The sequence below is a fragment of the Nyctereutes procyonoides genome, unplaced genomic scaffold (genome assembly GCF_905146905.1).
Source record: "Nyctereutes procyonoides isolate TBG_1078 unplaced genomic scaffold, NYPRO_anot_genome, whole genome shotgun sequence".
NCBI lineage: Eukaryota > Metazoa > Chordata > Mammalia > Carnivora > Canidae > Nyctereutes > Nyctereutes procyonoides.
The window spans coordinates 6,881,931-6,905,463 of NW_026575134.1; the positions used below are offsets into that span (position 1 = coordinate 6,881,931).

The 23,533-nt window shown below is 46.7% G+C and overlaps 1 protein-coding gene across 1 annotated transcript in view; it reads right to left on the reverse strand.

Moving 5' to 3' along the window:
* HECW1 (HECT, C2 and WW domain containing E3 ubiquitin protein ligase 1) overlaps positions 1–18,910 on the reverse strand; it is a 434,806-nt gene extending 415,896 nt beyond the window's left edge. Inside the window, exon 1 of the mRNA XM_055301338.1 lies at positions 18,828–18,910. The gene's annotated coding sequence lies outside the window, so the exon portion shown is untranslated. The remainder of the gene's footprint in view (positions 1–18,827) is intronic.
* Between the last annotated feature and the right edge of the window lie 4,623 nt (positions 18,911–23,533).

Here is a 23,533-nt window from a genome sequence, read left to right on the forward strand (position 1 = left end):
GCCTCCTTTGGAATGGAGAGGAAGAGTCTCACAAGTTCATCCCCCTTTATTATGATCCAGAAGCCAATTTCCATTCGGTGATGACAGAACCACATGCAACAATTGGAAACCTAGCTAAACTCCAGAAGATAAATGCCAAGGAGGCACTAAAATCCAACTGCGGCCAGGTGTCACCTTGCCTCAAGTTAATATTGGGACTCCTCTGTTTCTGGCAGGACACACTCAGAATCCAGGAGAAGAGACAGGAGATTATGTGTCCCTAGAGAACATCAGCCTAGATGGTTTTACTGTCCAAAGGTGAACAAACCGAAAAGAAAAATGGGTTATATGCAGACAACTGGGGATTCAGGGAAAAGCATACTTTGAGAGGTGGCACAGCAAATGGTAGACAAGTCTACACTGAATCTCTTTTGCATTCAGAATAACTGTCATAAATGCACAAAAAGCCTTGTGAACCCACATGACAGGTGAGGTGAAAAAGAACTTAAACAATTTCAGAAGAAATTTAAATTCAGAGCTCAAAAGAGAAACTGGATGAAATGTAAGTCCAAATAAAATAACGGCTCAAATTGGGACTAGATCAAGTAGAATTAAAAGGCAATAACAGAAATAAAGTCTGCTTTGGAGTGGAATTCACATTAGAGGAGTGGAAAAACAATAAAAAGTTCTCTAAGAATACAAAAGAAAGGGTCAAAAGACAAAGTGATGTGTGAGAAGATGATAGTCGTAGGCAGAGAGTTTGCCATTATGAAAGGGGCATCCGTTTAGCAGAGAGGGATTTTGTTCAGAGACGCTGATTGAAACAAGTCATTAATGGGGGCTTAGCCAAGGCACAAGTTTGCTTTCTTTCCTATGACAAGAGGTCCAGAGATGACATCTCTGGGTTGGCAGGGCAGCTACGCCACCAGAAGCCTGGATTTTTTTTAGGCCTTCTTCCACCAGTTTCACGTGTGGCTTTTCTTTTCCAGCTCACAAGATGCCTGCTGGCACTCCAGCCACCACGACCACATTCCAGAAAGAGTAAGGGGAAATGTGGCAAGCCGGGTGAGTCAGCCCCCCTTAAAGATCCTTCTCAGAAGTCCCACCCAGTGACTTAGACATACATCTCACTGGGCTCATGTATGTCTTATGACCACCTCTACGTGCAAGGAAGATTGGGAAATAGAGCTTTTAAAATGGGACTATTCCAAAATTAAGTCAGAGTTTATGAGTAAGGAAAAAGGAAAGGAGATGCTGGTAGATAAATAGCCTATAACCAAATTCCTGAGAAAAATACAAGGACAGAGGAACAGAGCCAAGACACACAATATGAAAGGTAACGATTTTCCTGTGCCGTATATGCAAATGAAGAGTTTGTCACGTGTCTAGTAAGGTTCATTAAAAGCAACAATGGCAACAAAACCCCATGTACCCAGATATTTTGGTAAAATGCTCTAATTCCACACAGATTAACTACAAAGAACTTAAATTTAGGCTTTCCTCAGACTTTTCCATGATTCCCAAAGATAGGGGATCACAAAATAATATCTCAGGAGTTTTGGGGAAATTGGTATTATACTAACATGATAATCACAGTCAAAACACTATGTATAAAAGTAAGAGGGGGGCACGTGGGTGGCTCAGTTGGTTAAGCATCTGCCTTTGGCTGGGGTGGTGATCCCAGTGTCCTGGGATGAAGGCCTGCATTGGGCTCCCTGCTCGGAAGACAGCCTGCTCCTCCCTTTCCCTCTGCTCGTGCTCGCTCTCGCTCTCTAATAAATAAATAAGATTTTTTTTAATAGTAAGAGGAAAAAATACCCCATACAGTGAAAACATCAGAAAATAATCCCATAAAAACTTAATGAAACATAGATTTTTTTCACTCAAATCTATGAATGAGAAATTCATTATATTCATGTTTAAGAATAAATTTAGTCTTAAAATTTATGAATGGGAAACCTGTGCTACAAAAGATGACAATCTGAGTAAATCTGAATCTGTTAGGGATGTCTAGTAGCCAACTGCGTTTTCCAAAGGCAGACACAGCAGCACCTCCTGTCCTACATGTGACAAAGTATGGCTTGGTGTTGAGAAAATCCTGAGGCCAAATCTGGGCTCAGCAGAAAAGGATGACTGGTGTAGAATTACTAACATGACAAGATGGAAATAAATAAATTAGCTTTTTATCCAAGACAGCATAAAGAGAAAAGCAACAGAGACTTGAAAAGAAGGTATTATTAAAAATAGACACATCTGTCTTTGAGGAGTAACACACGTGGGCAGAAAGGGGACAACTTCTAGTTTTCATTTTATATTTTAAGAATTTTTTTTAGTTTTGCTATGTTTCTATATTACTCTTGTGATTAAAGGAAACTAGTAATTAATTAATAACACAAAATATACACAACAGAAAAAAAGAGACATGAGTAACAACATTAGATATAAGAAAGTGATACGTAAAATAAATGTCAGCTCTAGTTCTTGGGTTAAAAAGTAAAATAAAATAAATTTCTAACCAATCTTATTTTGAGAAGAAAAGGAGGAATAGAGGGAGACAGGAAAAGAGGGAATCAGGGTAAGGAAAATATGAAATTAAAAAAAAAGTAAGACCACAGGTTACAATACAATTTAAAATTTACAAAAAAAAAAAGGTCAGTGATTTGAGTTTAGGCAAATAGATAGCTTTCTAGGAAAAGAATTTATTCATCTTAAATAGAAGTGGAAACTCTAAATAGACCAACAACCATGAGATTAATGAGTTAATTTATTATATTGCCTGAAAAAAGGCATAAAGCCCAAGGAGATTTTCCAAGTAAAGCCTGTCTGAATTCCAGGGAATAATAACCGTAACATCACATTCATTTTCAGGAGGACTAAAACAACGGTTTCCTAATTCATTTTTGCAAATTTCAAATATATAGCATAATAAAAATGTAGACTAACCTCATTCCTTCATTTATATATAGAGTTATATATATAAGTAAACTTATGTGTAGTTTATACTTAGCTTTCAATAAAGATATCATCACATGTATATATATAAAACTAAGTATAACTGGATCAACACAGAATTAAAAAAATAATGTTCAGGTTGGGTGAATTTGAAGACAACACAAATAGTTAACTAATAGGAAATATAGTAATATAATGGATCATTTCATTAGGTCAAAGGACAAAATGCACTGGCTAACCTTTGTAAATTCCCACCAAATTCTGTGTTTACACGATAAAAACACATTCTAAACTAAGAATAGAGTAACACTAACTTCTTTTCTTAACTGAAATAAACACCCTATACCATTTAATAGTGAAAAAATCCATTTTCCTTAAGGACAAGAATAAGATAAGGAGACCTCTTACCAGTTTTACTTAATACAGCTCTGGCTTTAAGCCAATGTTATAAACACCTCGCACTCAGATTAGAGAGAAAGGAGGGAGGGAGGGAGAGTGGAGGGGGGAGGGATGGGAGGAGAGAGAAAAAGGGACAAGGGAGGAAAGAGGGCAGGAAATTACAAAGAAATATAAGCATTCAATTTCTTGTGTTAGAATAGGATAAAAGGCTCCCACTGGCCAAAATTGGGTTAATGTGAGCATAAAAAATGACAATTGACTATATCACACAGAGTAAATAAAATTTTTTGAGAAAACAGTGATTCCTCTCTTTGCCAAAGAAGAGAACAGAAAAAAGAGAAAGCTCTTTTTCACGGAAGAGTTGACGACTAATAAACGTGGAAGGAATTATGTCATGGGAAAGTCACCAATTTGCACTCCCCAGTGTAATGATGGATCCGGGGAAAGATTCATCAGATGATCAAAGAATCGAGTGCAAGGTTATTGGGAAATAGGAATTTGTCCCTATTACTAAGTGTGAAGAGAAACTGTACCTTTCGATGGAGACGTCTAAAGATCATCACCTTGACCAATAGATCATCGTAAATAAAACTAAAAGACACATTATAACTGCATCAAATATGTTAATATCTATCAAGTTCATATCTATGATACATAAAGACCTCATACAAATTGTAGAGAGACCAAGACCTTACCTAGGGAGACGCTGTTGGCAAACCATGGTATGGAGAATTTGCAGAAACTGAGCTTCATGTCCCTTTGTCTTTTCACTGACGAGTGGGAGAAACAGCACGGGATGGGACTGCCTGTCTGCACATCAGGCCCCAGCCACAGATGCTTCCCTACACGGGGTGTTTCCCAACTCAGGGCCCCAGGCCCCCAGGGCCACCTTTCCGTCTTCCCGCCCTTCTTAGCCTGCAGCTTCACATCCTGCACCACAGGACAGCTGGAAGAAGTAGAAAGGCAAAAGGGCAAAGACTTGTGACAGCTGAGCCTGTCCTTTTTTTTATCCCGAAAGCAGCCTTCCCAGAAGTCACCCGAAGAGGAGTCACCTGGCCACAACCACCTGCAGAGTCAGGACCGGGATCCCTCCCTCCTTGATGAAAGAGCAAAGCCAGGATGGCCACCTCACAGCCCTCAGTACTGAGCACCCTCAGAGAGCATGAGTGTGTGGTGTATGTTGTTAACAACTTTTCTAAAAGCAACCCTTCAGCCTATTAGGAAACCGCAAATGTACTTCTAGGATTTATCTGTTCTGCTTTGGGAAGTCATTTCTAAGGAAATAATGAGAAACTCAGCCAATGATTTGTATACCTGGATATTCATCAAAGGAATATTTCTAAGAAAGACCCTCCCTCACTAAACAAATAACTCAAAAAAGGTAAATTTAACTTCAGGAAACAGGTGAATGGCTGAAAACGCAGGGTTGGGTGTCAGATAGGCTAACTTGGGCGAGCTGGTCAAGTCACAGAAACGCTTCACATCCCAGTGTTCCCGTGTGTAAAACGGAGTTAGTAATATTTCCTACATAAGCTTTGAAGGATCAAATAAAATGTTATATGTAAAATACACAGCAAAGTGCCACAACAAAAATCAATGCATAACACATACATGCGTAGGCTAGGAATATTAGATAGATTATTATGCAGTCAATTCAAATAATACGTGTAATCATCAAAAACTGTAGGACAAGAGACTGCATCTGATATGCCATTAAATGCACCTGAATGTGTATTTATGGTACGATTCAGTATCCTATCTATGCCCAGGCGAAATGCATTAAGATAACAATGTTCTTACGCCTCGCCATTGCATTATAGGTGGTTGTTAATTTATTCTTTACACATGATTTTTGTTTTCAAGTTATCCATCTGATATAATCAAGGGTCATTAAACTTTTTCTTAAAGGGCCAGGTAGTAAATATTTTAGGTTTGGTGGCCTTTTGGTCTCTGCTTTACCACTATAGTTTGAAAGCAGCCGTAGCTCACACCCAAATCACAGGTGTGATCATGTTCCATGAAAACTACAAAAACAGGAGGCAGGGACGCCTGGGGGTTCAGAGGCTGAGCATCTGCCTTCAGCCCAGGGTGTGATCCTTCATCGGGCTCCTGCATGGAGCCCGCTTCTCCCTCTGCCTGTGTCTCTGCTTCTATGTATGTCTCTCAGAAATAAATAAAATCATTAAGAAAAATAGACTTAAAAAAAAAACCAGGAGGCAAGCCCACCCTAGTCTGCAGGCCCTTGCATAATGGTAAGTATATGTCATATTTTAAAACTAAAAGTTTTTGAGACACCTGGGTGGCTCAGCAGTTGAGCACCTGCCTTTGGCTCAGTCAGGGTGTGATCCTGGAGTCCCAGGATTGAGTTCCACCTCGGGCTCCTTGCAGGGAGCCTGCTTCTCCCTCTGCCTGTGTCTCTGCCTCTCTCTCTCTCTCCCTCTCTCTCTGTGTGTGTCTCTCATGAATAAATAAATAAAATCCTTAAAAAGAAACAAACAAAAAAACCTAAAACTTTTAAGATGGCATAGTAAAAATCAAGAGGACTATTCCCAGTCGTGAAGGTGGGGATACAGAGGTGAAGAAGCCTTGCACAATGCTATAGACAAGAGGAAACAACAATTCGAGAGGAAGATAAAGAATCAGGCTGATGGGGTTTTATTCAAAAAAGAGCAAACTCTATCTACTGTTGATCCCTGAACAACACAGCTTGGAACTGCGTGGGTTGACTTATATGCGGATTTTCTTTTTCATTAGATACAGTAAAGTACCATAAATGTATTTTCTCTTATGATTTTCTTAATCACATTTTCTCTCCTCTGGCTTACTTTATTGTAAGAATACAGTACATAACACATATTAAACACACCGCGTGTTAATCGACTGTGTTCTTGGTAAGGCCTCCGTCAATAGCAGGTTAGAAGTGTTTAAATTTTTTTGAGGAGTCAAAAGTTATACCTGGATTTTCAACTGCATGAGGGTTGGCACCCCTCATCCCCATGTCGCTCAAGTGTCAACTGTACGTAGATGCCCCCCGAAAGCTTTGGGCCCTTTTCCCATGGCACACTGAGGCAGTAGGAGGCTCGCAGGATTGTTGCAAACCCAAGTTACATGGCCTCTGTACAGCTTATCGTGGAGGTGGTAATGGAAGATGCAGGCCCCAGGCCCCTGTCCAGCATCCCAACAAAGGATCCCAGCGACCCCTGCTCAGTGGGACACTGGCACACTGATGCCTCACTGCACTCAAGTAATTCTGAGTAACAGAAAATACTTATTACTATTGAATCTAAATCCTCTGCCCTAGCTCTCATTTTGGACTCAGGGCAAGTCTCTCTGCCACATTTCAGCTTTTTGGTTATTTGGAGCCAGGATCATGGTCCTTTCTTTCCATCCTAGAAATCTTCAAAGCACAGTTTTTATAGAGCAAAAGCTGCAAATTGAAGGTTTACAGTTATGCCTGGTCTGGCCCACTGAGTATTGCCATATCATTAAACTGAATAAGAAAAAAAAATAAATCTTAAAAAACTAAAATTCTCTTAAGTATCCAGCCCTTTGGTTTTCCTAGAGAAATCAGAAGAACTAGCAACACGTGCATACATATCAGCAATCTCGGCTTGAATCTAAGTAGCCACCAGCACAAGCCCCTGGCTCACGGTCCCCTGCCTGCAACTGTGCCCCTCCCCCAACCCTGGAACCTGCATTTGCCTGGACTCCAAGGATAAGCAAGCTTCCTGCCCAGCCCTAAAAGCAGCCAGCAAATGGGGCTGCAAAGCATTAAGCCAGCAGCCCAGAGACAGCTTCCCATCCCAGGTCTCATGAATGCAGGGGGTGTGACCCAGGGAGATGGCTGTCTCACGGTGGGGACCCGGAGAGGGTTAAGTGGGACAAGGCTTAGGTGCCTTCCCCGGCCAGCATTCTATGAATCTATAAATGGCTTAGCTAATTTTCAAACCTCACTGAGCTCATTGCCTGAAAAATACCGGAAGTCATGAGTTCCACCTGCTAATGGCACTTGGAAAAAAATAGATTTGAAAAATAAAATATCTGGATCCCTCAAAAGCCATTTGCAAATTCATACCAAGATGTGCTAAATGCAAAAACAAAGCCATTCACTCTCTTTTGCCTCTGAAATGAAATTTTACAGGCAAGAGTTCTTACAATTAAGAAAAAATTCCTACCGCAAAGCTTAATGTTCTTATAAAAATTGTGCATCGATCACATTATTCAATGGAGACCAGTGAACGCTTGAAAAAGGGAGGGGTCAGGATCCCAGAATGACCTTTTCTCCTCTTAAAGTGTGACACTTCCGACACCTAATTCCTACCCTCCCCCATTACTCCCACTGCTTGGGTTTAGATTTGTTTCATTTCTCTTGCCATAACCTCTCAACTTTCTCCATAGAGTTGACATGGCTCATTCAATACTTTCTCTAAGAAACTAGAAAATATCCTAGGTTAGCATGATAAATGCCATTTAACCCAGAACAGGATGCAGACCTCTGGAGAGGAGAATCTGGCCTTCTTGCCTCCCTTCCCCATTCTCAGCAGCCTGAGGCCCAGCGTCCAGTGCGGTCTCCATCCCAGGCCTTGTCCACTTGTTAATGGTGTGCACCAAAGCAGGCCGTTCACTCACCTGGTCCTGGAAGCCCCCAGGTCCTGAGCAGGTAACCAGTCTGAGCTACAGAATATCCCTCGACACAGCTGTTCACTGAAGTCGATATAAAATATTTAGATGAAAAAGTACTTCCTGCTCCAGAAGATTCTCTGGATCACTGCACTAAAACATCATTTGCGGCAAAGTCTTGAGTCATGAGGAAACAGGATCCTACAGCAGTGGGTTCTCAAGTAACAGACCCAGTACTCTGGCCCTAAAGTGTCTAAGATCAACGACAGGAGCATTCAATTTGGTGAAATTAAATTTAAGATTAGGGAATCCCTGGTGGCTCAGTGGTTTAGCGCCACCGTCAGCCCAGGGTGTGATCCTGGAGTCCCGGGATCGAGTCCCACGTCCGGCTCCCTGCATGGAGCCTGCTTCTCCCTCTGCCTGTGTCTCTGCCTCTCTTTCTCTCTCTGTGTCTCTCATGAATAAATAAATAAAATCTTTAAAAAAATAAAAAAATAAGTGTAGCACAGCCATTTCTAAATCCCTGACAAGAGCAATGTTCTGTTTTATGACTGAACTGTGAGTATATTCTCAGAAGAGAGATAAACTTGAGGACCTCACTCCTAGCTCTGTGAAAACAGGGACTGGCTGCTTATCCACTCACCAGGGTCACCTAGCCCCCAGAGCAGGGTCTGGTACCTAACAGATGCTCCACCAGCAGCGTGAAAACAAAACAATCACTCTTGGGGCGCCTGGTTCAGACGGTGGCGTGTACAGCTCTTGGTCTCAGGGTTGTGAGTTCGAGCCCCACGGTGTGTATAAAGATTAATTAAAAATTAAAAAATCTTTTTTAAAAATCACTCTTAAAAGACACAACTTTTTCAATTTGCTTTCTCAAACTAAATGTTTCTCCACTGCAGGCATTTTATTCTGCTGTATTTTTTTGCACTTTTTCACCTTAAGCTTCAAATAGATTTTTGTCTAGATGTTCAAATCCCACACACACGCAAATATAAATACCTGTCACATAATAGAAGCTCAAGAAATGTCTTTTGATGAATAAAACAACTGAAAATTATTTGAAAATAATTAACCAGAACTTTAAAAGATTATATACAGGTCTTATATATAATATATATATATATATATATATATAGCTCTATGTTATCTGTACGTAAATACGTTATACATACACACAATGCATTTTTATCTTGATTTGTGATCCAATAATCCCTAGGTCATATTTTTCATTAGAAGCTTACAGCCTCTTCATTATACATATAGTGAGTGATATATTTCCTCTCTCTTGGGAAAAAGCTGAAAATAGCTATTAGTGACTTTCAACTATTTTCCCAAGGATGTCACACCAGGATCTGAATGTATGTTTCTGAGACAGAGGCATTTCACTTGCTTGCAACGAAAGGATGGAGAATGCTTGCAAAGTTCTTGTGAGAGGTATTTCATCAAAAATTGTGCTCGCCTGAGACTCAGAGTTGTCATGAAGATAGAGAACGGCATTGCCAACAAGACTCTCTGGTGCAACTGAACCGGATGACTTCATTGTGAATTGTTTATGCCACCAGAGAAGCTCTAAGAAACAGACCACCTCATTCTTTCAAGTAGACCCCAGGTTTAAGCAAAGTCCCCCAAGCATGGCCCACCTGAGCCAGATATGCTCAGGTATTTCCAAAAATGAATGTACCACGCAAGCAGCAAGGGAACATATAAATGTTGTTTCCTATTGCCTAGGCTCTGAGTCCTATGAAATTCTGTAATTTCTTCTCTATTGCTTCTTCCTGAAGATCTAAAAAGTCAAGCTTCTGAAGAAGGAAGTCACTGATACTGGTAAGAAAGTAACTCGGAGCATCCCTTTGGGGAAAGTTATCAGACATTCTTCTGTTCGTGTCTGGGCTGGACAGCAGAGAGAAGACAAGACAGGTTCCATCTCTTATTGGGCGATCTTGGGAAAACCTCTCCAGTCCTCAGGCTTGCTCATTTATATACAAGGATATTAAAAATTTAAGATATGGTCCAGCTATAAACTGCATTCTGTCTTTAAATAGTGAGTTCTGTTCCTGGGCACTATTCTTGGCATTTAGGACAATCAATAAAAAAAGCAGGATAGAAATTCCTGTCCTTGCGGAGTTCACCTCTTCCAATTTTCCACTTATTGTTATAAGCATTTCATGGATGCATACATTGTGCATAACGCCATTCTAGAAGCAATAAAATACAGTCCTGCTCAACTCAGGTTGTTCCTTGGGACACTCGTTCATTTAACATTCAGAGACGTACCTGCAATGGCAGATACCAGGACAAGTGTTTTCAGGATACTAAGATAAATGTGACACAGTCCTTACCCTTAGGGAGCCCGTCATTTAGTAGGGGGGTTGAAAGGCAGAGGGTTAATAGTGAGCATGCAGTGATCCCTATCACAGGGAGACTCAGTGTGGAGAGAATCAGCTGGGAAACTCAGGATGTAAGAGTTAAGCTAGTTCTTAAAAATGGGTAAGTTTACAGAAGGCTAGGGAATCTAAGAGTAGAGTACAGTGTAAGGAAGAAAGCACATAATTACAGGAAAACACAGAGATGCTTGGAGAAATGGAAAGAAGGTCCATTTGGCTGCAGCAGAGGTCAACAGGATTTCCTAGGACATAGCTGGCTACCACCCACAGACCTGCAAGGCCAGCCTGGGGATGGGCTCTTTATTCTGTAGACTTTGGTGGCTCCCAACAGATTCGAATACAAGAATGACAAGCTCACATTTAAGGTGACAAAAACCAGGGTGGACTGGAGGAGGCAGAGACCAGAGGGCAGAGAGTTTTATATAATCCTAACAACAGAAAGTGGCTCATTCAAATTCGACAATAATGAGTGACCAACTGCTATTTGCCGGGTGGCGAGGAGGACGTAAAGACAAGCTTGAGCTTCAACTGTGGGAGTCTGCCAGCCAGGATAAGTAACACAGAGATTCATACCAACAAAATGGCCAGGCGGTAATGGAGACCCTAAGCCTCACCTTGTGGACTGGAGGAAGACATTTATGAAAAAGAATAAAGAGTATTCTTGAAGGATCCAGAGACCTGAAAATACCATCCAAACTCTAGCCTAACCGATTCTGAAAAGATTTTATTCCATAAAGAGTGTGACTACTCAAAAGACACAGGAAAAAATGCTCCACGTCACTCGGGGTCAGGGAAATCCAAATGAAAACCACAGTGAGATACTACCGCACATCTGTCAGAATGGCTAAAATTAACAAATCAGGAAACAACAATCATTGGCGAGGCTGTGGGGAAAGGGGACCCCTCTTACACTGTTGGGGGGAATGCGAGCTGGTGCAGTCTGGAAAATAGTATGGAGGTTCCTCAAAAAGTTAAAAGTTTGACCCAGCAATTGAACTACTAGGTATTTATCCCAGAAGCTAAAACATCGTGATTCAATGGGGCACCTGCACCCCAATGTTCCTACTAGCGGTGTCCACGATAGCCCAACTATGGAAAGAGCTCAGATGTCCACTGACAAATACACGGATAAAGAAGTTGTGGTGTTTATATATCCAATGGAATATCACTCAGCCATCAAAATGAAATCTTACTATTTGCAGCGACGTGCATGGAACTAGTGGGCATTATGCTCGGTGAAATAAGTCAATCAGAGAAAGACAATTATCATATGATTTTGCTCATATGTGGAATTTTTAAAAGAGATTTTATTTATTTATTCATGAGAGACACAGAGAGAGAGGCAGAGACACAGGCAGAGGGAGAAGCAGGCTCCATGCAGGGGGAGCCCGATGTGGGACTTGATCCAGGGACTCCGGGATCACGCCCTGAGCCAAAGGCAGATGCTCAACCGCTGAGCCACCCTGGTGTCCCTCATATGTGGAATTTAAGAAACAAAACAGAGGAGCATAGGGGAAGGGAGGGAAAAATAAAATCAGCTGAAATCAGAGGGAGACAAACCATAAGAGACTCTTAACTACAGGAAACAAATTGAGGGTTGCTGGAGGGAAGGTGGGTGGAGGGATAGAGTAACCGGGTGATGGGCATCAGGGAGGGCACGTGATGCAACGACCGATGAATCACTGAACTCTACCTCTGAAACTAGTAATACACTATCTGTTAATTAATTGAATTTCAATAAAATAAAATTAAAGTAAATAAAAAAAAGAAAAGAAAAGAGCGTGGCTACTATGTTCTAGGCACTGTTCCAGGCACTGGGCAAATAAATGAGCCCCCACTGGAAAGAGTCTATAAGCTAGGCCGGGAGGCAGACAGTAGACACATAAGCAAGCAAAGATATCACAAATCGAGTAGTGCTGAGTGACGTGAAGAGGAAGGAAGCAGGTACGAGGGCGAGAAGGCCGGGTAAATGGGGGGCCAGGGAAAGCCTCTCTGGAGTGATGTGTCATTACCCGAGGGGCAAGCCTCCAGGTGCCTGGGACGCAACCCCTTCCCCGCACACACATCCCTCCAGGTCAAGGGACCAGCGTGTGGGGTAAGGGTATGACTGGCAAGGTGGGGACATGGCCTTGGGAGGTGGGGACATGGCCTTGGGAGGCAGGAGCCGGACACCCAGCCGCGCAGGGCCTGTATGCCAAAGAGGAAGTCTGGATTTCATTCCGAGAGGGATGCAACCATCGGAAGAACGTGGGCAAAGAACTAACAGAGCTTTCTGACTGTTCCGTGGTGTGTTCGTGCTGCCTGCCAACACCTAAAATAAGGCCTGACACATAACAGACATTTAGTCAATATTTGGTGAACGAATGAATGATCATCTGGGCTGCCGCACAAAGAACAGATTGCAGATGGGCACGAATGCGGGAGCCTGGTTGGGCATCAGTGCAGAAGCTGAGCCCTAACGGTGGCTGGGACAAGCCTGGTGGCGCTGGCCAGAGCGGGCCGGAAAGGGGACAGCCAGTTGCAGAAAGCTAGCTCAGGGGAGACAGAGAATTCAGGGGCTCGAAGGCATCTGGCCCGAGCAACGGGAAGGACAGGGGTGTCCCTTGCACAGGGGGGACCTCCGAAGGGGAAGCAGCTCTGAGGATGAAAATTGGGGGTTTTGCACATATAAATTGCACGATGCATAGCATTCGGGGCGATGCTGGTGGTGGCGTCGGGGCATGATCAGGACGGGCCACCGAGATAAATTTGGGGTCGTTGGCCTGAAAGCAGTATTGAGACCAAAGGCAGGCATATAGGGGAGAGCTGTGAAAGCCAAGCCCTGGAGGATCCCAGATTCCATCCTGTGGGGCCGCAAAGTCAGAGGCCACCGGGAGATCCCGGGACACAGCGGGAATCCGGGAGACCCAGGGGTCCTGGAAGTGGGGGGCTCGAGAGAGAAAGTGGGTCCAGTGCACGAGCAGCAATGGATGGAGAGCGGACCCCGCGGTGGACGAGCCGAGGCCACCGGCGAGCAGCACGGGGACAGCGGAAGGGAAGGCCAGGACTGGAGCCTGTGCTGGGTGCTCCGAGAGGTAGGAGGGGACGAGAGGCAGGAGCCCCCAGGGTGCCCCAGATGAACGACAGTATTCTGGTCTCAGACTGTAGGGCCGGCCAGGATTTGCTTTATTTTCTTTATAATTTACAGATCTGTGAAACATCTTGTTAGCCCCAACCAAACATTACACAATAAAATATGTTTCTACAGGGCTTGGGCGGCGGAGGAAAGAAAGCCAGTGTGGACAACTTTGTCCAGGCGTGTTCCATAAGAGGGGACCGAGCACTGACCAACCGTGAGGGGCGTGGAGTCTGGGGAGGGACCTGCAAACGTCATCTACCACAGCACATTTCTGTGCCAACTGTCTGTTGCCCTCCTGACGCACAGGTCTCAGGCCTCATCAGGGACACGGGTGACGCTCCAAGCTCCTTTTGTCTCAACCTCAAACAGCTCATTTCCGCAACATTGACTTATGCTCAGAATAGAGGGGAAAAGTTTTGTTGACTTAGTAGTCTTAAGTTTTGATGGTAAAAGGAATCAACAATAACAGTAAGGAAAGAGAAGTCCTCTTAAGGGGAAAAAAATCTATATTTTTGGGCCGTGTCCTGTGGTTTTCCAGCTGGTCAGCGTGTTACGGGAAGGATCGTGGTGGGTGGCTGCGGGGCCCCCTCAGCTCCACTACTGACGGCAAGCAAGCAGGGTCCAAGGTGCTCACCCCTAGCCTCCCGTCACCCTGAATCTCTGAATTGCAGGCCCGAGACTTCTGTGCCTCAAACTGCTGTGACTTAAACCCCGAAAGCAAAAGCAGGGAACGTCTGTACGAGTTAAATTAGTGTCAATTTAAGGACAAAGCGATTGAATCACAATCGCTGGCCATGGATGTGAATTTTGGTCTTCTTTTTTTTCCCCCTTCCACACACATGATATTTCCCTGACATCTGTTCAATACAAATAGATCTAGAAAGTGTGAAAGGGAAAATCTGCTCCACTAAATATATAAAAGGGACCCCGAGTGAAGCCTCCATGATGGCATTCGTCATTATGGGCACAGATGGTGCCCCTTTCCAGCGCTCCCTCCTCCCTACCCCACCCCCAACGCCAGCTTCAGTTCCATCCACTGAATTCTCCCCAAATTACCGCAGGCCAATATCAGATGCTGGATAGCCCCAGAGGAGCCTACCGGTACGCGATATCCTCATTCAGCAATCCTCTGTGTGCATCAAGCTTTGGGCCAATAAATCCAGAAGAGCCTGGGTTCTCAACTAACAATGTGAGCAGCGTGCATCACCTGTTGCTATGGGAGTCCAGATGCTTTTCTCTAGTGCCCTGGAAGCTTAGTGGTCTTTGGGATACCCTGCCAATAAGCAGTGACACTAATGGCACCCCGCACGGACTACTTAACATCTTCCTCACCATGCCCACGTCACAGAACATGACAACCACCTCCAGTAAACACCCACACATCCAAACCTTGGTGTGGGATATATAAATCATTTGTATACTGCTTTGTTTCTTAAAGTGTTTAAGGAGGCTTTAAGACAAATGCCCAGGGACGCCTGGGTGGCTCAGGGGTTGAACTTCTGCATTGGGCTCAGGGCGTGACCCTGGGGTCCTGGGATCGAGTCCTGCGTCGGGCTCCCTGCATGGAGCCTGCTTCTCCCTCTGCCTGTGTCTCTGCCTCTCTCTCTCTGTCTCTCATGAATAAATAAATAAAATCTTTAAAAAAAAAAAAGACAAATGGCCAGTGGTCAGCAATTCATGTACAACAAAATCATCAGACGAGCTGGCCTGTCTCTAAACCTCATCGTATCTTAACTTGAGAAACAGCGTTTATGAGGAAAGTCGAAAGGGTTCCAATAGGTAGAAGGTTGTGAAGCTCTGACTCCTGCACCTGGCGGGCAGGGTGAGGGTGGGTGTGTGTGTGTTCCGGCTGTGGCCGGAGGTCAGCTGAGCTCAAGGAGGGGCAGAAACACAAACAGTAAGTAAATAAGTAAATCAATAAAAGCAAAATGAGGGACCGGAAGGAAATGGGAACATTGTTAGATGAATCCCAGGGAACACTTCTGACCGCTGGAGTTACTCAACTGTGAAACACGCTCCACAGTGAGAATAAAAACATTTTACCATAGGTCCTGGAACTTTGACTATCAAACCCTAAACTTGCAAACATTCTATACAGAAATTGAGGTTTATCCACTTTTTCACCACTGCCCTCCTCACTGGGAACAGAAATGCCACAAATCTTTTCCTTTAATATAGCAAATCTGGGATCCCTGGGTGGCGCAGTGGTTTAGCGCCTGCCTTTGGCCCAGAGCACGATCCTGAAGACCTGGGATCGAATCCCACGTCGGGCTCCCGGTGCATGGAGCCTGCTTCTGCCTCTGCCTGTGTCTCTGCCCCTCTCTCTCTCTCTCTCTGTGTGTGACTATCATATATATATATATATATATATATATATATATATATATATAGCAAATCTAATTTTACAAATAAGAAAGAATTGTTAGAGCTATTGTTAACAGAGGGCCCCAAATGATTATTAGGTAGCCCAGAGGCTAACACGCATAGCCTTAAGTATTTCTAGTATAGTCATTGCAAAGTGAAATTTAGAAATAAATGTAAATATTAATGCAATTATAATTAATACTGATTTTTTTCTCCCTCTAACTCACTCAATTGAATAAACCAACAAAAACAATCCCAGAATCATGGCGCTAGACATGACCTTTGGGATGACCTGGTTCAACTCGCTACTTTCAAAGAAGAGGAAACTAACCCTCAGAGAGGAAAAATGACTTGAAAAAAAGCTACGTGGAACCTTCCACACTGTTTTCTCCGTAAGTCCATAAATGTCAAACATGCCCAGGGCTGCATTACAGTGGGACAGGGGGGTTTGAACTTCCTGGTTTCCTAATGGTAACCCAGTCTGTTCCTTCAGGGGGGGAAAATACGGCGGTGATGGGATGGATGCAAAGGGTCCGTCTGGAAGTCATACCTGTTAGCATAGACATCTGCCTCCGAGGATGCTCAGTCAGAGCAGCCTGGCCCAGCAAGGACTGTTGTCCCTGGGCCAGCTGCTGGCTGGTTTCAGAGGTGGTTACATGTCATTCGAACAAACAGTGGTCAGTTAGGTGATTCCCTAAACGAGCCCATCATCTGAGGAAGCTTTGGGCGGTGGAGCAAGCTTTGGAGAGGAGGTGGCAAAGGGGGCTCACCCTCACCGTGGCTTATATTAAATGACACACTCTAAATAACTAATCAACAAATAAGGAGAAAGCCCGTTACCCAATATTCTTTTTGGTACCCCAGGCCCCACCAAATCTTTCGCCCTAGTGAACAACGACAATAGCAACAACAAAAAGAAGACCTGTTTGAGTCATTGGCTAATTTCATTTAGAGGAAAATCCAGATACCAGGGTTAAAACACATTGCAACTGGGTTGGAGGCCGGAGTGCTGGGACGGGATAGGTTGCCCTCTCAGGCCACAGCAAGACAGAACCAAGCAGCTATCAGATCAATTTTGCCAAAGGATAATTCTGGTTTTTCAAATAAGAGAGCACCCAAGTGTGCAGCATCTGGACTTGCAGTCCACCTGATTTCTCACTGAGAGTGTGTATGTGGGGCAGGGGGGGGGGACACTCTCTCTGGGGCAGCATGGGGGAAGGCCTGCATTTGAGTCCTGGCTCACCTGTTCCCTCAGAGGCTTACATAACCCCTCTGATCAGCCCATCTGACTCACCGAGGGATGAATGCCCCCCTACCTCCTGCCTAAAGGAGCAGAGGGCATTTTTTATGGCCTGGGATGCACCCCACCCACATTCCTGAGAACATACCCCTGTCCCAAGCAAAGTGCAATGTGCTGGAGAGATGTGAGGTGAATTGAACAATGTGCTTGTCCTCAAGATGCTCGGAGCATGTTCCAGACAAGGGGGCTGTGGCCCTTCCACACCTCACGTAGCTGCAATATGATAAGAGCTGCCTTAGCGGTATGAACCAGAAGGCTACGGAAACAAGAGAGGGAGTGATTCACTGCGCCTGGCAGGTATCCTTATCCCAGAATATTATTTTAATTGTAACTTTAAAACAAATGAGTGTACTACGGTGGAAAATTGAGTAGATGAGCATAAATCAATGACCAAGTATCTCAACCATCTCTAAACGGTAAAAATTACTACAAGCACATTAAAAACGCTCTGCTTGCCTGTTTAGAGTCATTGCCACCTCATTTCTCTAACGAGCATCAGTGCTAGCAAGTTTTGCAAACAATATCAAATTCTATGAAGGAAACTAAGTCAGATGGTATTGCCAATTGCCGCGTAGGATGAAACAGCTACTTAGAGTCTTTCATTAAAAACTGAAAAAAAAAATCAGTCATGGGAAATAAGCAACATTGTCCATTATCTACAAAAGATGGGGCTGTCATCAATAACTCATCAACGAATAAGGAGAAAGCCCGTTACCCAATATTCTTCTTGGTACCCCAGACCCCACCAAATCTTTCACCCTAGTCAACAACAACAATGACAACAACAAAAAGAAGACCTGTTTGAGTCATTGGCTAATTTCATTTAGAGGAAAATACAGATACCGGGGGTGGGGGGGGTCAAAACAAATCGCAAGGTGTAAAAATAAACCATAAATTCTACAGTCTGTCCCTGGTCTGTTTGCACGATTTGGGCTGTCATCACCGGCCTGGCCAAACCGGGTAAGTTGTCTGATTCCTCTACCGTTACCACCCAGTGCTGGAACTGGAAGGAACCACACACATCAGCTAGCCCAACTTCCTCACTTTGCTGGTAGGGAGGATGGCAGAGGCTGGACCGCATCCTCCCAGGATCACATCTGTCCTTTCAGCATCCCCCATAGTGATACTCATACCTGATGCCAGCATCCCAGAAAGCAAAGCTTACACGATCTTTTAAAACATCCGTCTTCAGAAGCCAGAAGCGCGAAGGGAGAGCAAAATGACTCTACGTACACAGGTCGCAGGAGCTGCAGTCCCCGTACTGATGCATTCATGGGCTGCTCCGGCTCACAAGGTGGTCTCCCTACCAAGTCGGTCAGGTCAGGATCTAAACAAACTTAGGCGATTTGCCTTCGTGAAATAACTACCTGAGACAACAAGAACTGTCACTCCCCAAAGCTGCTCAACTGCCCTAGACTGGGATTCCAGAATGAGTCAGAACATGGCTTGTATTAAACGACACACTCTAAAGTTCAATTTGCCTGGAGGTCTAGGCACTGACACACCAGCTACGTTCTCCGCTTTTCCAAATCCACATCCCAGAGGAGGCTGCAAACAGAGGGAGGGAACGGGCACCGGGGAACCCTGCCACGCTCTTCCGCTCCGCCAAGCAGGCACACGCATTCATACCAGGGCGGGCATGTGGACCCTAATCCCTTCTTAGTGGAAAACACACATTTTCAAAATGAATCCCCGATCTAGAACGAATTACCGTAATAGCCACAGCCGGAGCGAGTCCGCTGATGAGAAACGCAGATCTGGCCACCTGCTTTGAGACGCCTTGGACCACCACGCCGCCTGGGTCTTTAAAGTCGGGCCTTTTCAGGTAGGGCATCTGCCCTCCTAAATCGCGTTTATATCCCAGGACAAGAGAGACGATGCCTCCCTTAGCCTTTGAACTAGGCTGCTCCTCCCGTATCCATTTCTGCTGAACACAGCCTTGTTATCTTTGCAGAGAGAGAGAGACAGAGAGAGAGAGAGAGAGAGAATAAATAAAATAAAATAAAATAAAATAAAAATAAAATCCAAGGGGACAATTGCACCACTGCAGATCCCAAGAGAAGTAAGCGCAAAACTATAGCAACGTCAAATGAAATCCTCAGCAACTAGGAAACCCCCCCCCCCCCATGCGATGGGCTGTCAGCTCGGTGCAGTCCGGGGCGCGCTGTGCCCGGAAGCACAGGAGGCCGGCATCTCTGCAGCCTGTGTCCCTGCCAGCTCCCCCCACGCGCTCACCCTGGCCGGGGAAGTTGTGGTCTCTGCGTGCAGGACAGACAGACGGAGCACGCGCCACAGCCCGCAGGCCCGCCGGGCGCACCCGCGAGGCGCTGGCGGCGCGGGGGGCGCGGGGGGCGCGGGGGCCACATTGTCCGCGCTCTCGGCTTTGGCTGCGTGGTGGCGGCCGCGGGGGGGACGCGAGGGCAGAAGGAAGCGCACCTCCAGCCGCGGCGGGCCGGCCCGTGCGGGTCGCGGGGAGCCCCGGCTGCTCCCGCGGCAACTCCGGCGGCAGGCCCGGGGCGCGGAGGGCCGGGGCGGGAGGCGCTGGACAAGCGCCCCAGCGCGCATCCTCCAGCCTGCCCCCCCCGAGCCCCCCCGAGCCCCCCGGAGCCCCCGGAGCCCCGCGCTGCGCGGGACACGATTGTCTAACGCCGCCCCCCCCCCCAGCTCCGGTTCACAAGGGGTGGGTGTGGGCTGGGAAGGGGGATTTCGTAGGTCTCTCCGCCCCCTCCCCTGACACCTCCTCGCCGCCGGGGGGGTGGGGGGCGGGGGCAGGCGCCGCGATCCCGCTCGGGGGCTCCTTTGTTTCTCTCCGGTGCGCCCGGCGGACCCGACCCGGGGTCCCCCCCCCCCCCGGGATGCCCGCGCGGCCCCGGGCTGACAATTGAACCTCGCGGGAGAAGCGGGAGGGTGGGGAGGAGGGTGGATCCCGGGCCCCGGGGAGGGAGGGAGGGAGGGAGGGAGGGCGCTGCCGGGGCCTCGGGAGCCGCGGGGAAGCCGCCCAGGGAAGGGCGGGGGCGGCGGGCTGGGTCCCCGCCCGGCGCCCGCTTACCTTGGCCGCCGTGGCCTGGGCGCAGGTCGAGCTGCAGCCGGCGAGCAGGTTAGAGGCGGGGCGGGGGCGGGGGGCACCTGCCGCGGGGCTCGGGGCGGCCGGGGTCACGGGGGCGCAGCCGCGGGGCCGGCGGGCGCGGCTGGAGACGCGGTTAGAGACGCGGGTAGAGACGCGCGCGGCGCTGCGGCGGCCCCCTCGGCGCCCGATGCGCGGTAGCGCAGCGCACTTCATCGCCTTCTCCTCCCGCCGCACCCCTCCCTCCCCGCCGGCTCCGCGGGGGGCACCGCGCTCCCCGAGCCAACCACGAGCCCGGCTCGCGCTCCTTAGCGCTGCCCCGCCCTGCAGCCTCCGCGCACCCCCGCCCCGCCCCGCCCCCCCCCTGCAGACAGCGATCCCGCGCCCCGCCGGCCCCCTGCTTCCCACGCCCGCGGGCGTCCCGGCTCGACAGCACCAGCCCGGCCCGCTGGGCCCCTTTGTGTCGGTGCAGGCGGCGTGTTCAGGAAGGATCTGGCGTAGCCGCCCCAGGACACACAGGTGCCCTGGGGCTCTGGCCTTACACACTTCCCCCACCTGCCCTCGACGCGGGCACCACCGTCCGCACCCGCCTGGGCACCGACCCGTGTGCCTGCACCACAGACGCACGACACGTTTGCGATCACGAACGCAAATGGTGCAAATGACTCTCCGGAAAATCTGTTGTTGGGCAAGACTAGCTTTCCACCCGGGTTTTATAGGACACCGCTCGCTGTGGCAGGATGCTAGAACGCAAAGGAAGCAACGAATAAACCCCCTCCTTGCACAGCCAACCAGGACGCATGGAGAACTGAAATGTTAGTCGCTGTTGGCTGCTGGCGGCTCCGGGGTTGGGGGTGGGGGGTGAACCTACGTGCACTTGGTCGGTATTTGGCCGGATGTTCACGTAGGATGCAGTGGTTTTGAGCACATAATCTCGAGTCTGTGATTCCTCGAACTAACTGCACTCTTCCAAGTGCTTCTTTATTTATGCCCATTCTCCCGCCCGGCATCCCCTACATGAGACAGTTTACGCCCTGGGGAAATCTTTCCCCCACCCCAAACTCCAGCTCCTCATTGACGTCAATGAACAGACTTCTCTAAACCAAGTCTTCTACCCCAAGCGCTGTAGGATGGGGTGCTTCTCAACGGCTCTCCTTTCACTGACTCAACTCTTGATTTCTCTTTCACAACCAGAAGTTCTCAAAAGCAAAAGGCTTGGAAGATGTGAAGGCACCTTCTCCAGCTGGACTCCTCTGTCCAAGGAGGCACACGTCGTCAGGCCTTCCCTATCCCCATTCCACCAGGGCTGGGGGTGGAACTCCTCCTTTCCTGACAGACACTGTCTTGCCTGACACCCTTAGGTGTCCTGATCAGATGAGCTCAAAGCTAGCGCTTTGCAAACCTCAACTGAGGCTCCACGCAGAGCATTGGCCACACGTTCCTCCAGATTTTGCACTCTATGTGAAGAAGACCCTCCAAGAACAGACTAAAGCGGGCTGCAGCAGTAAATAGCAGCATCAACCAACTGTGTGAAGTTTGCAACCAGAGACTTGAACAGAAACGAAAACTCTGCCATAAACCAGCACCCATGGTTTCTAAATTAGCACAGTTGATCACCAAACCAAAGAAAGTTCTTTACTTCAGTGAATTGTCAAGATGTTCATCTCTTTATTTTCAGTGATGCACCATCAACCCGGCTCGGAGGCACTTCTCCCTGTTCCCTGTGTCATGGAGATAATTGGACAAGTCACCATCTTTCATAAGGTCACTGAAGCAGCAATCCCGAAGCGTGCTTGATTTTCCTCTGGAGAATTTCCTTTTCTTAAACTGAAGGCAAAAGATAAGAAAGAAGTGCACAAACTCTCGCATTCTAACGTGCTGAGTAGATACAGAAACTCTTTATAAAGTGGCATCTCCATTTTGGGGACAATGGCAGCACACATGCTCGCCCACACTTACTGTCCTCTGTATTCTCCACACTCACGCTGTCGGGTTTACTCCCCACGGTCCCCACTGCAGCCTGGGAGCATCACCCTGTTTTACAGAGAAGAAAACCAAGCCTGCATGGGTTCTATACTTGCTTTAAGGTCTCCTAGCCAGCAGAAGTCCTCAAATCCAGAATTAACTGGCTTTGGCTTCTTGAACCCAAAATGAGGCATATTTGGTGGAGAAGTAAAAAGAGTTGTCATAAATTTTAAAACCATCCATTTGTGAATCATATTTATGAAGCTTCTAAGAGACTCCCAACAGTGTTATAGAGAGCGTAAAATCAGGTCACGGTCCCAGGGCCCCCGACAATACTAATCTCGCATAAGGTCATAAGATGATGAAGGCGTTTTGAGAAGCATATTCAAAAGCTGGGTGTTATCATGAGAGTGATGTAACCTTGTGTGTGCAACTTTTGTCACTCAGGGAGGGACAGGCACGTATCTCAGGATATGCAGGTAAAGACGAGCAAACAGCATTCTTTGTAAGTGGCACCTACAATGCTGAGAAAACTAGTGACTTGAACTAACCGAGGGATCCCCTTTAGGAATAGAGCTTCATCATAATGTCAGATGTGAATGGCTTATAGCAAAGTACCAAGCAGCTGACACTGTGTTCATGGCGTCATGTCTGACATTGTCTCCTTAAGACCAGTCGTATCCATGATACAAAATTATCCTGGGCGTCCAACTTTGGTGAGCTGAACAAGTTACCTAGAGAAACCAGGCCTTCCTCTTATGGAGGCAAGAGGATTTTAATTAGCAAATGACTAGGGAATGGCAGGGACTATCTTGGCAGCTTTGGGATCAAGGGTGGGTCTCTCAAACAGAGACTGAGGTTACATGAAGGAGTATAGGACTTTTCTTATATGAATTTACTCACTCTTACAACAATATTGTTAATGTGCTAATTTCTAGGGCTATAACCTTGAAGAAGATAGAGTCTGACTTCATGGAGATCCAAGTTAAGAGTACTAAAACCTCTAATTAAACAAGCGAGCATTCTGTATTTGGTAGATGAAGTGATAGGTGAAATGGGGGGCCCATCGTCACCTATTACATAGGGCCATAGATTCAGACCCAGGGGTGGGGAGTGAAATTGGGGGTCAAAGGACAGACTTCTTAGAATTAATGGTGCCTAAGCTGATTGAGGCTTAAAGGATCAGTAGGAGTTGGCAGGTGAAGGGAGTGAAGGAAGAGGACTCTAGATCAGTCTGTCAAGGTCAGAAGACAGGCAGAGAGGTGTGTAGCATATTCAAGAAAACTTCTTGAATTTTCTGATTCTGATTGAAATGCAGAGCAATGCAGAGGTGTAGCAGTGTCTTATTATGGTTTTAGTTTGCATTTTCCTATGAATTAATGAGGGTG